The sequence below is a fragment of the Piliocolobus tephrosceles genome, chromosome 9 (assembly GCF_002776525.5).
Source record: "Piliocolobus tephrosceles isolate RC106 chromosome 9, ASM277652v3, whole genome shotgun sequence".
Taxonomy (NCBI): Eukaryota; Metazoa; Chordata; class Mammalia; order Primates; family Cercopithecidae; genus Piliocolobus; species Piliocolobus tephrosceles.
Window position 1 is genome coordinate 88,784,044 of NC_045442.1, and position 11,612 is coordinate 88,795,655.

Consider the following 11,612-nt stretch of genomic DNA (forward strand, 5'->3'; position numbering starts at 1 on the left):
CTAGGGCAATCAGGCAAGAGAAAGAAATCAAGGGTATTCAGTTAGGAAAAGAAGAAGTCAAATTGTCCCTGTTTGCAGATGACATGATTGTATATTTAGAAAACCCCATCGTCTCAGCCCAAAATCTTCTTAAGCTGATAAGCAACTTCAGCAAAGTCTCAGGATACAAAATTAATGTGCAAAAATCACAAGCATTCTTATACACCAGTAACAGACAAGCAGAGAGCCAAATCAGGAATGAACTTCCATTCACAATTGCTTCAAAGAGAATAAAATACCTAGGAATCCAACTTACAAGGGATGTAAAGGACCTCTTCAAGGAGAACTACAAACCACTGCTCAGTGAAATCAAAGAGGACACAAACAAATGGAAGAACATACCATGCTCATGGATAGGAAGAATCAATATCGTGAAAATGGCCATACTGCCCAAGGTTATTTATAGATTCAATGCCATCCCCATCAAGCTACCAATGAGTTTCTTCACCGAATTGGAAAAAACTGCTTTAAAGTTCATATGGAACCAAAAAAGAGCCCGCATTGCCAAGACAATCCTAAGTCAAAAGGACAAAGCCGGAGGCGTCACGCTACCTGACTTCAAACTATACTACAAGGCTACAGTAACCAAAACAGCATGGTACTGGTACCAAAACAGAGATATAGACCAATGGAACAGAACGGAGCCTTCAGAAATAATGCCACACATCTACAACCATCTGATCTTTGACAAACCTGAGAGAAACAAGAAATGGGGAAAGGATTCCCTATTCAATAAATGGTGCTGGGAAAATTGGCTAGCCATAAGTAGAAAGCTGAAACTGGGTCCTTTCCTTACTCCTTATACAAAGATTAATTCAAGATGGATTAGAGACTTAAATGTTAGACCTAATACCATAAAAACCCTAGAAGAAAATCTAGGTAGTACCATTCAGGACATAGGCATGGGCAAGGACTTCATGTCTAAAACACCAAAAGCAATGGCAGCAAAAGCCAAAATTGACAAATGGGATCTAATTAAACTAAAGAGCTTCTGCACAGCAAAAGAAACTCCCATCAGAGTGAACAGGCAACCTACAGAATGGGAGAAAAATTTTGCAATCTACTCATCTGACAAAGGGCTAATTTCCAGAATCTACAAAGAACTCAAACAAATATACAAGAAAAAAACAAACAACCCCATCAAAAAGTGGGGAAAGGATATGAACAGACATTTCTCAAAAGAAGACATTCATACAGCCAACAGACACATGAAAAAATGCTCATCATCACTGGCCATCAGAGAAATGCAAATCAAAACCACAATGAGATACCATCTCACACCAGTTAGAATGGCAATCATTAAAAAATCAGGAAACAACAGGTGTTGGAGAGGATGTGGAGAAATAGGAACACTTTTACACTGTTGGTGGGATTGTAAACTAGTTCAACCATTATGGAAAACCGTATGGCAATTCCTCAAGGATCTAGAACTAGATGTACCATATGACCCAGCCATCCCACTACTGGGTATATACCCAAAGGATTATAAATTATGCTACTACAAAGACACATGAACACGTATGTTTATTGCAGCACTATTCACAATAGCAAAGACTTGGAATCAACCCAAATGTCCATCAGTGACAGACTGGATTAAGAAAATGTGGCACATAAACACCATGGAATACTACGCAGCCATAAAAAAGGATGAGTTTGCGTCCTTTGTAGGGACATGGATGCAGCTGGAAACCATCATTCTTAGCAAACTATCACAAGAAGAGGAAACCAAACACCGCATGTTCTCACTCATAGGTGGGAACTGAACAATGAGCTCACTTGGACTCGGGAAGGGGAACATCACACAATGGGGCCTATCATGGGGAGGGGGGAGGGGGGAGGGGGGAGGGATTGCATTGGGGAGTTATACCTGATATAAATGATGAATTGATGGGTGCTGACGAATTGATGGGTGCAGCACACCAACATGGCACATATATACATATGTAACAAACCTGCACATTATGCACATGTACCCTAGAACTTAAAGTATAATAAAAAATAAATAATAAATAAAATAAATAAAAATTAAAAATTTACAAGAAAATAGCAAACAACCCCATCAAAAAGTGGGCAAAGGATATGAACAGACATTTCTCAAAAGAAGACATGCATACAGCCCACAGGTACATGAAAAGATGCTTATCATCACTGGCCATCAGAGAAATGCAAATCAAAACCACAATGAGATACCATCTCACACCAGTGAGAATGGCAATCATCAAAAAAATCAGGAAACAACAGGTGCTGGAGAGGATGTGGAGAAATAGGAACACTTTTACACTGTTGGTGGGACTGTAAACTAGTTCAACCATTGTGGAAAACAGTGTGGCAATTCCTCAAGGATCTAGAACTAGAAATACCATTTGATCCAGCCATCCCATTACTGCGTATATACCCAAAGGATTATAAATCATGCTGCTATAAAGACACATGCACAGGCATGTTTATTGTGGCACTATTCACAATAGCAAAGACTTGGAACCAACCCAATGTCCATCAACGACAGACTGGATTAAAAAAATGTGGCACATATACACCATGGAATACTATGCAGCCATAAAAAAGGATGAGTTCATGTCCTTTGTAGGGACATGGATGCAGCTGGAAACCGTCTTTCTCAGCAAACTATTGCAAGGACAAAAAACCAAACACTGCATGTTCTCACTCATAGGTGGGAATTGAACAATGAGAACACTTGGACATAGGAAGGGGAACATCACACACCCAGGCCTGTGGAGGGGTGGGTGGAGGGGGGAGGGGTAACATTAGGAGATATACCTAATGTAAATGACAAATTAATGGGTGCAAGACACCAACATGGCACATGGATACATATGTAACAAACCTGCATGTTCTGCACATAAACCCTAGAACTTAAAACATAATAAAAAAATAGAATAAAAAAAAATAATGAAACACATAATCTATAATAAACTTGTGTCTGTCATAATCCTCTATGTGCCAAATTATCTACCATTAAATATCAAGCAGAAATTGCTAAATGGAAGAGGACACCTCCTTATAGACGTCCTCATTATCAAAAATATCTCTTGTCTTGTTCAGGTTTTGTTAGTAATACTTATAAGTACATGAAATTATAACATTTATGTTTACCTGGCACTATGGTTTGAATCTTTGTCCTCTCAAAAATTCATTTTGAAATTTCATTGCCATTATAGCCGTTTTAAGAGGTGAGAGCTTTAAGAGGTGGTTAAGCCATTAGGGCTCTGCCTTCATGAATGAATTAATGCTGTTATCATGGAAGTGGGTTTGTTAGAAAGGGGTGTGTTTCAAGGAAGGAAACTGCAGACACTGGGGTCTACTTGAGGGTGGAGGGTGGGAGAAGGGAGAGGAGCAGAAAAGATAGCTATTGGGTTCTGGGCTTAATACCATGGTGATGTAATAATCTGTACAACATTAGGGGATTCTCATGCTCTGGGCGCTTCGGTGGGGGATCAGAGAGAAACACCTTCACCCCTGTGCAGCTCAATCAGGTTGGGGCTGGATGGGCTGGGAACTCACTGCTGGATGCTAAAGTGGTGTGTTCTCAGGCTCCGAGTCACTGTCTGACCTATTGACATCCTTGTTACAGGTCACTGAGCAGCCCGTTGTCCACCTCTCTGACCAGCCTGTGAAGTGCACAGCCTCCAGAAAGTGTGCCCTGAGCAGGAGGCTCTGCAGCCCCTTCCTCACACACCAGAGCCCCCAAAATGAATTTCATGATTGTCCTAACATTTCCCCACACAGAACTAAAAAGACTGTGATGCGAGTATACCTATGTAACAAACCGTCACATGTTCCCCTGAACCTAAAATTAAAGTTTCAAAAAAGGGCGGGATGTGTTTGCCCTCTCTTCTTTGTCTTTCTCTCACCCTCTCTCACCTTCCTCACCGTCTCCCTTCTGCCTTGGGATAATACATCAAGAAGGCTGGCTCTTGAAAGATGCTGGCACCTGATATTGGACTTCTCAGCCTCCATAACTGTGAGCCAGTGAATTTCTGTTCATTATAAATCACCCAGTCTCAAATATTTTGTTATAGTAGCACAAATGGACTTAGACAGAAAATTGGTATCAAGAAGTGGATGTTGTGCCATAACAAACACATGAAAATGTAGAAGCAGCTTTGAAACTGGGCAATGGGTAGAGACTGGAAGAGTTTGGAGAAGCTGACTGAAATAGCTTGTATTGCTATGAAACGAGCATTAAGAGCAATTCTAGTGAGGAGTCGGAGGAAGAAAGGGGCTGTAGGGAAAGTCCGAATCTTCCTAGAGATTACTAAGTGGTCGTGATCAGAATGTTGGTAGAAATAAGGACATTCAAGGCAATTCTGATGAGGTCTCAAGTTGAAATGAGAGAAAAAGTACCAGACACTGGAGTAAAGGCCACCTTGTTACAAAGTGGCAAAGACCTTTAGCTAAATTGTGTCCACCCCAAGTGCTTTGTGAAAGGCAGAATATAAGAGAAATGAATTAGAACACCTGCTCAAAGAAACATCTAAGCAACAAAGTATTCAGGGTGCGGTGTGGCTTCTCATAACTGTGTATACTAAATTTTGAGAAGAGAAAATTTATTGGCCGGGCGCGGTGGCTCAAGCCTGTAATCCCAGCACTTTGGGAGGCCGAGACGGGCGGATCACGAGGTCAGGAGATCGAGACCATCCTGGCTAACACAGTGAAACCCCGTCTCTACTAAAAAATACAAAAAACTAGCCGAGCGAGGTGGCGGGCGCCTGTAGTCCCAGCTACTCGGGAGGCTGAGGCAGGAGAATGGCGTAAACCCGGGAGGCGGAGCTTGCAGTGAGCTGAGATCCGGCCACTGCACTCCAGCCTGGGCGACAGAGCGAGACTCCGTCTCAAAAAAAAAAAAAAAAAAAAAAAAAGAAAAAAGAGAAAATTTATTTAAAAACAAAATTGTATAATTAAAAAAAAAAACACACAGTTTAAGGATTTGAAGGATTCTCAGCCTGGTCTTGTGATAGAGGATGAAAGAGCATTTTCAGGAGAGGAAACCAATGATGCAGCCAACTCACCATTTGATAAGGAGATTCATGTGGATAGAAGGAAGCCAGAGGCTATTCACCAATGACCCCCAAGTCACTTCAGACATTATTGGTGATATCCCTCCCATCACAAGTCCAGAGTGCCAGATCCTTCCTGAGGGCGGACATATGTCAAAAGAGAGGCCTAGGGGACCCTCCAGACTTTGGGCTGCACTGCCCAGGGCTGCCTCAAGTCTCTGCTTCCCACTCCTCAGCCGCCCCAGCCATGGCTCAAGTAGACCAGGTACAGCTTGGCCCGCTGCTTCAGAAGGTACATGCCATAAACCCTAGCAGCATCCATGTGATGCTGATTCTGCAGGTGCACAAGATGCAAGAGCTGAGAAAGCATGGGTGCCTGCGCATAGATTTTAAAGGATGTCACAGGCAGAGACTTACGCAGGAGTGAAGTCGTTGCAGAGAGCCCCCACTTGGGCAATGCCCAGGAGAAATGTGAGGACAGAGTTGCTGCAGAGAGTCCCCACTAGGCCTAATGGAGCCATGGGGACGAGGTCACCTCCAAGACCCCAGAACTGTAGAGCCGCCAGCCTGCAACACCAGCCTAGGTGAACTGCAGGTACAAGATTACAATCCAAGAGAGTTGCTTTGCGGGCTGAGTCCAGTAAAGTCATAGGGCTGGAGCTCCCCAAGGCCATGGGTACCCAATCCCCACCACGGCGTGCCCAAAAGGTGGCATATGAAGTCAAAGATTATTCTGAAGTCTTAGATTTAATGCTGTTCACTCTGTTGGGTTTTGAACTTCTTTGAGATCACTTACCCCTTTCTTCTTTCCTATTACTCCCTTTTGGAATGGGAATGTCTATCCTATACCTGTTCCACCATTGCATTTTGGAAGCATGTACTTGTTTAATTTCATAGGCTTACAGATGGAGAGGAATTTGCCTCAGGACGAATCATGCCTTGAGTCTCGCTCATGTCTAATTTTGATGAGACTGGATTTTGAACTTTTGAGTTGATATAGGAATGAGTTAAGATTTTGGGGGCTACTGAGATAGAATGAATGTCCTTTGTATATGAGAACAACATGAATTTGGGAGACCAGGAATAGAATTCTATGATTTGAATATGTGTCCCCTCCAAAATTCATGATGAAATTTTAATTGCAATGGTATTAAGATGTTTAACTCTTTCTCTCTTTCTCTCTTCCATTCACCTTCTACCATGGGATGATACAGCAAGAAGGCCCTGAACAGATGCCAGTGTCTTGATATTGGACTTAGCCTCCAGAACTGTGAGCCAATACATTTATGTTCATTATAAATTGCCCAGTCTCAAGTATTTTTTTTTACAGCAATGCAAAATGGACTAAGGCACTTGGTTCTTGTCTATCTCTCCCCAACTAGACAATAAATCCCACAAAATTCCAAAGACCTACAATAATAACTATATGTTAAGCATTCAATACTTATTTATGGAATGAGTCAGTGAGTAAATAACAAAATGAGAAACTAATCCCTAAATTAGAAATCAGAAAAGAAAATTTATTCCAAACACAAAGAAAGCAATTGTAAGGGACTATTATGTTAGGCCATCTGGCAATAAGAAAACTTGAATAAAATCAAAATTTTTTTCTGAGAAAAGATAAATTACCAGTATTAACTGAAATATAGGCTGAAAAGAAAGTATTCGTATTTGGCTGGCCATGGAGAAACAGGTCCATCTCTCTATGCATGTGTGTGTACATATATATATACATATATATACACATATATATGTACACACACACACATATATATGGCCAGCCAAATATATATATGTAGTTGCATATTTTATATTATTAATTAGAAAAATATGATTATGGAGGTGGCTGGCAAGATGACCAAATAGGAACAGCTCTGGTCTGTAGCTCCCAGTGAGATCAACACAGAAGGCGGGTGATTTCTGCATTTCCAACTGAGGAATCCAGCTTATCTCATTGGAACTGGTTAGACACTGGGTGCAGCCCACGGAAAGCGAACCAAAGCAGGGTGGTACATTGCCTCACCCAGGAAACACAAGAGGTGCTCCCTCCCCTAGCCAAGGGAAGCCACAAGGGATTGTGCCATGAGAAATGGTGCACTCCAGCCCAGATACTATGCTTTTCCCACAGTCTTCACAACCTGCAGACCAGGAGATTCCCTCAGGGGCCTATACCACCAGGGCCCTGGGTTTCAGGCACAAAACTGGGTGACTGTTTGGGCAGACACTGAGCTAGCTGCAGGAGTTTTTTTTCATACCCAAGTGGCACCTGGAATGCCAGTGAGACAGAACTGCTCACTACCCTGGAAAGGGGGCTAAAGCCAGGTAGTCAAGTGGTCTAGCTCAGCGAACCCCACCCCCACAGAGCCCAGCAAGATAAGATCCACTGGCTTGAAATTCTCGCTGCCAGCACAGCAGTCTGAAGTTGACCTGGGATGCTTGAGCTTGGTGGGAGAAGGGACATTCACCATTACTGAGGCATGAGTAGGCAGTTTTCCCCTCACAGTGTAAACAAAGCCACAGGGAAGTTCAAACCGGGCAGAGCCCACCGCAGCTCTGCAAAGCCACTGTAGCCAGACTGCCTCTCTAGATTCCTCCTCTCTGGGTAGGGTATCTTTGAAAGAAAGGCAGCAGTCCCAGTCAGGGGCTTATCAATAAAACTCCCATCTCCCTGGGACAGAACACCTGGAGGAAGGGGCGGCTGTGAGCACAGCTTCAGCAGACTTAAATGTTCCTGCCTGCCAGCTCTGAAGAGAGCAGCAAATCTCCCAGCACAGCACTCAAGCTCTGCTAAGGGTCAGACTGCCTCCTCAAGTGAGTCCCTGACCCATGCTTCCTGACTGAGAGAAACCTCCCAGCAGGGGTCAATAGACACCTCACAAAGGAGAGCTCCAGCTGGCATCTAGTGGCATCTGGGACAAAGCTTCCTGAGGAAGGAACAGGAAGCAATCTTTGCTGTTTTGTAGCCTCTGCTGGTGATAACCATGCAAGTAGGGTCTGGAGTGGACCTCCAACAAACTCCAGCAGACCTGAAGCAGAGAGACCTGACATTTTTCCTTCTAACAACAAAGGAAAACTAACAAATAGAAAGGAATAGCATCAACATCAACAAAAAGGACATTCACACAAAAACCCCATCCAAAGGTCACCAACATCAAAGAACAAAGGTAGATAAATCCACACAGATGAGGAAAAACCAGCACAAAATGTCTGAAAATTCCAAAAACCAGAACTCCTATTCTGCTGCAAAGGATCACAACTCTTCACCAGCAAGAAAACAAAACTGGATGGAGAATGAGTTTGATGAATTGACAGAAGTAGGCTTCCTCTGAGCTAAAGGAATATGTTCTAAACCAATGCAAGGAAGCTAAGAAACTTGAAAAAAGGTTAGAGAAATTCTAACTAGAAAAACTAGTTTAGAGAAGAACATAAGTGACCTGATGGAGCTGAAAAACATAGCACGAGAACTTTGTGATGCATACACAAGTATCGAGAGCAGAATCAATCAAGCAGAATAAAGGATATCAGGGATTGAAAATAAACTTAATGAAATAAAACTTGAAGACAAGATTAGAGAAAAAAGATGAAAAGTAATGAACAAGGCCTCCAAGAAATATGGGACTATGTGAAACCAAACCTAGGTTTGATTGGTGTACCTGAAAGTGACAGGGAGAATGGAACCAAGTTGCAAAACACTCTTCAGGATATTATCTAGGAGAACTTCCCCAACCTAACAAGACAGGCCAAAATTCAAATTCAGGAAATACAGAGAACACCACAAAGATACTACTCAAGAAGAGCAACCCCAAGACACATAATGGTCAGATTAACCAAGACTGAAATGAAGGAAAAAATGTTAAGGGCAGACAGAGAGAAGGTCGAGTCACTCACAAAGGGAAACCAATCAGACTAACAGCGAATCTTTTAGCAGAAACCCCACAAGCCAGAAGAGAGTGGGGGCCAACATTCAACATTCTTAAAGAAAAGAATTTTCAACCCAGAATTTCATATCCAGCCAAATTAAGCCTCATAAGTGAAGCAGAAATAAAATCCTTTACAGACAAGCAAATGTTGAGAGATTTTGTAACCACCAGGCCTGTCTTACAAGAGCTCCTGAAGGAAGTACTAAACATGGAAAGGAACAACTGGTACCAGTCACTACAAAAAAAAAAAAATTGTAAAGACCACGGACACTATAAAGAAACTGCATCAACTAATGGGCAAAATAACCAGCTAGCATCATAATGACAGGATCAAATTCACACATACCAATATTAACCTTAAATGTAAATGGGCTAAATGCCTCAATTAAGACTGGCAAATTGGATAAAGTGTCAAGACCCATTGGTGTGCTTTATTGAGGAGACCCATCTCACGTACAAAGATACATATAGGCTCAAAATAAAGCGATGGATGAATATTTACCAAGCACATGGGAAGCAAAAAAAAAGCATGGGTTGCAATCCTAGTCTCTGATAAAAAAGACTTTAAACCAACAAAGATCAGAAAGACAAAGAAGGGCATTACATAATGGTAAAGGGATCAATGCAACAAGAAGAGCTAACTGTCCTAAATATATATGCACCCAATACAGGAGGACCCAGATTCATAAAGCAAGTTCTTAGAGACCTACAAACACACTTAGACTCCCACAAAATAATAGTGGGAGACTTTAACACCCCACTGTCAATATTAGAGCAACGAGACAGAAAATTAACAAGGATATTCAGGACTTGAACTCAGCTCTGGACCAAGTGGATCTAATAGACATCTACAGAACTCTCCACCCCAAATCAACAGAATATACATTCTTTTCAGCACCACATAGCACTTATTCTAAAATTGACCACATAATTGGAAGTAAAACCCTCCTCAGCAAATGCAAAAGCAAGGAAATAATAACAAACAGTCTCTCAGACCACAGTGCAATAAAGTTAGAACTCAGGATTAAGAAATTCACTCAAAACCACACACTTACATGGAAACTGAATAACCTGCTCCTGAATGACTACTGGGTAAATAACGAAATTAAGGCAAAAATAAATCAGTTAATTGAAACAATGAGAATAAAGACACAACGTACCAGAATCTCTGAGACACAGTTAAAGCAGTGTTTAGAGGGATATTTATAGCACTAAATGCCCACAAGAGAAAGCAGGAAAGATCTAAAATCAACACCCTAACATCACAATTAAAAGAATTAGAGAAACAAGAGCAAACAAATTCAAAAACAACAGAAGGTAAGAATTAACTAAGATGAGAGCATAACTGAAGGAGACAGAGACACGAAAAACCCTTCAAAAAAATCAATAAATCCAGGAGCTGGTTTTTTGAAAAGATTAACAAAATAGATAGACCGCTAGACAGGCTAATACAGAAGAAAAGAGAAAAGAATCAGACAGACACAATAAAAAATGATAAAAGGGAGATCAACACTGATCCCACAGAAATTCAAACTACCATCAGAGAATACTATAAACACCTCTACACAAATAAACTAGAAAATTTAGAAGAAATGGATAAATTCCTGGACACATACACCCTCCCAAGACTAAACCAGGAAGAAGTCGAATCCCTGAATAAACCAATAACAAGTTCTGAAATTGAGGCAGTAATTAATAGCCTACCAACCAAAAAAAGCTCAGGATCAGATGGATTCACAGCCGAATTCTACCAGCAGTACAAAGAGGAGCTGGTACCATTACTTCTGAAACTATTCCAAATGAGAGAAAAAGAGGAACTCCTCCCTAACTCATTTTATGAGGCCAGCATCATCCTGATATCAAAACCCAGCAGAGACACAACAAAAAAAGAATATTTCAGGCCAATATCCCTGATGAGCATCAACGTGAAAATCCTCAATACAATACTGGCAAACCAAATCCAGCAGCACATGAAAAAGCTTATCCACCACGATCAAGTGAGCTTCATCCCTGGGATGCAAGGCTGGTTCCACATGTGCAAATCAATAAATGTAATCCATCACATAAACAGAACCAATGACAAAAACCACATGATTATCTCAATAAATGCAGAAAAGGCCTTCTATAAAATTCAACACCCCTTCATGCTAAAAACTGTCAATAAATTAGGTGTTGATGGAACATATCTCAAAATAATAAGAGCTATTTTTGACAAACCCACAGCCAGTATCATACTGAATGGGCAAAAACTGGAAAAATTCCCTTTGAAAACTGGCACAAGACAAGGATGCCCTCTCTCACCACTCCTATGCAACATAGTATTGGAAGTTCTGGCCAGGGCAATCAGGCAAGAGAAAGAAATAAAGGAATTCAATAGGAAGAGAGGAAGTTAAATTGTCTCTGTTTGCAGATGACATGATTGTTCATTTACAAAACCCCATCGTCTCAGCCCAAAATCTCCTTAAGCTGATAAGCAACTTCAGCAAAGTCTCAGGATACAAAACCAATGTGCAAAAATCACAAGCATTCCTATACACTAATAAGGTAATAGTACATTAATAATAATATACACAAACGGAGAGCCAAATCATGAGTGAATTGCCATTCACAATTGCTACAAAGACAATAAAACACC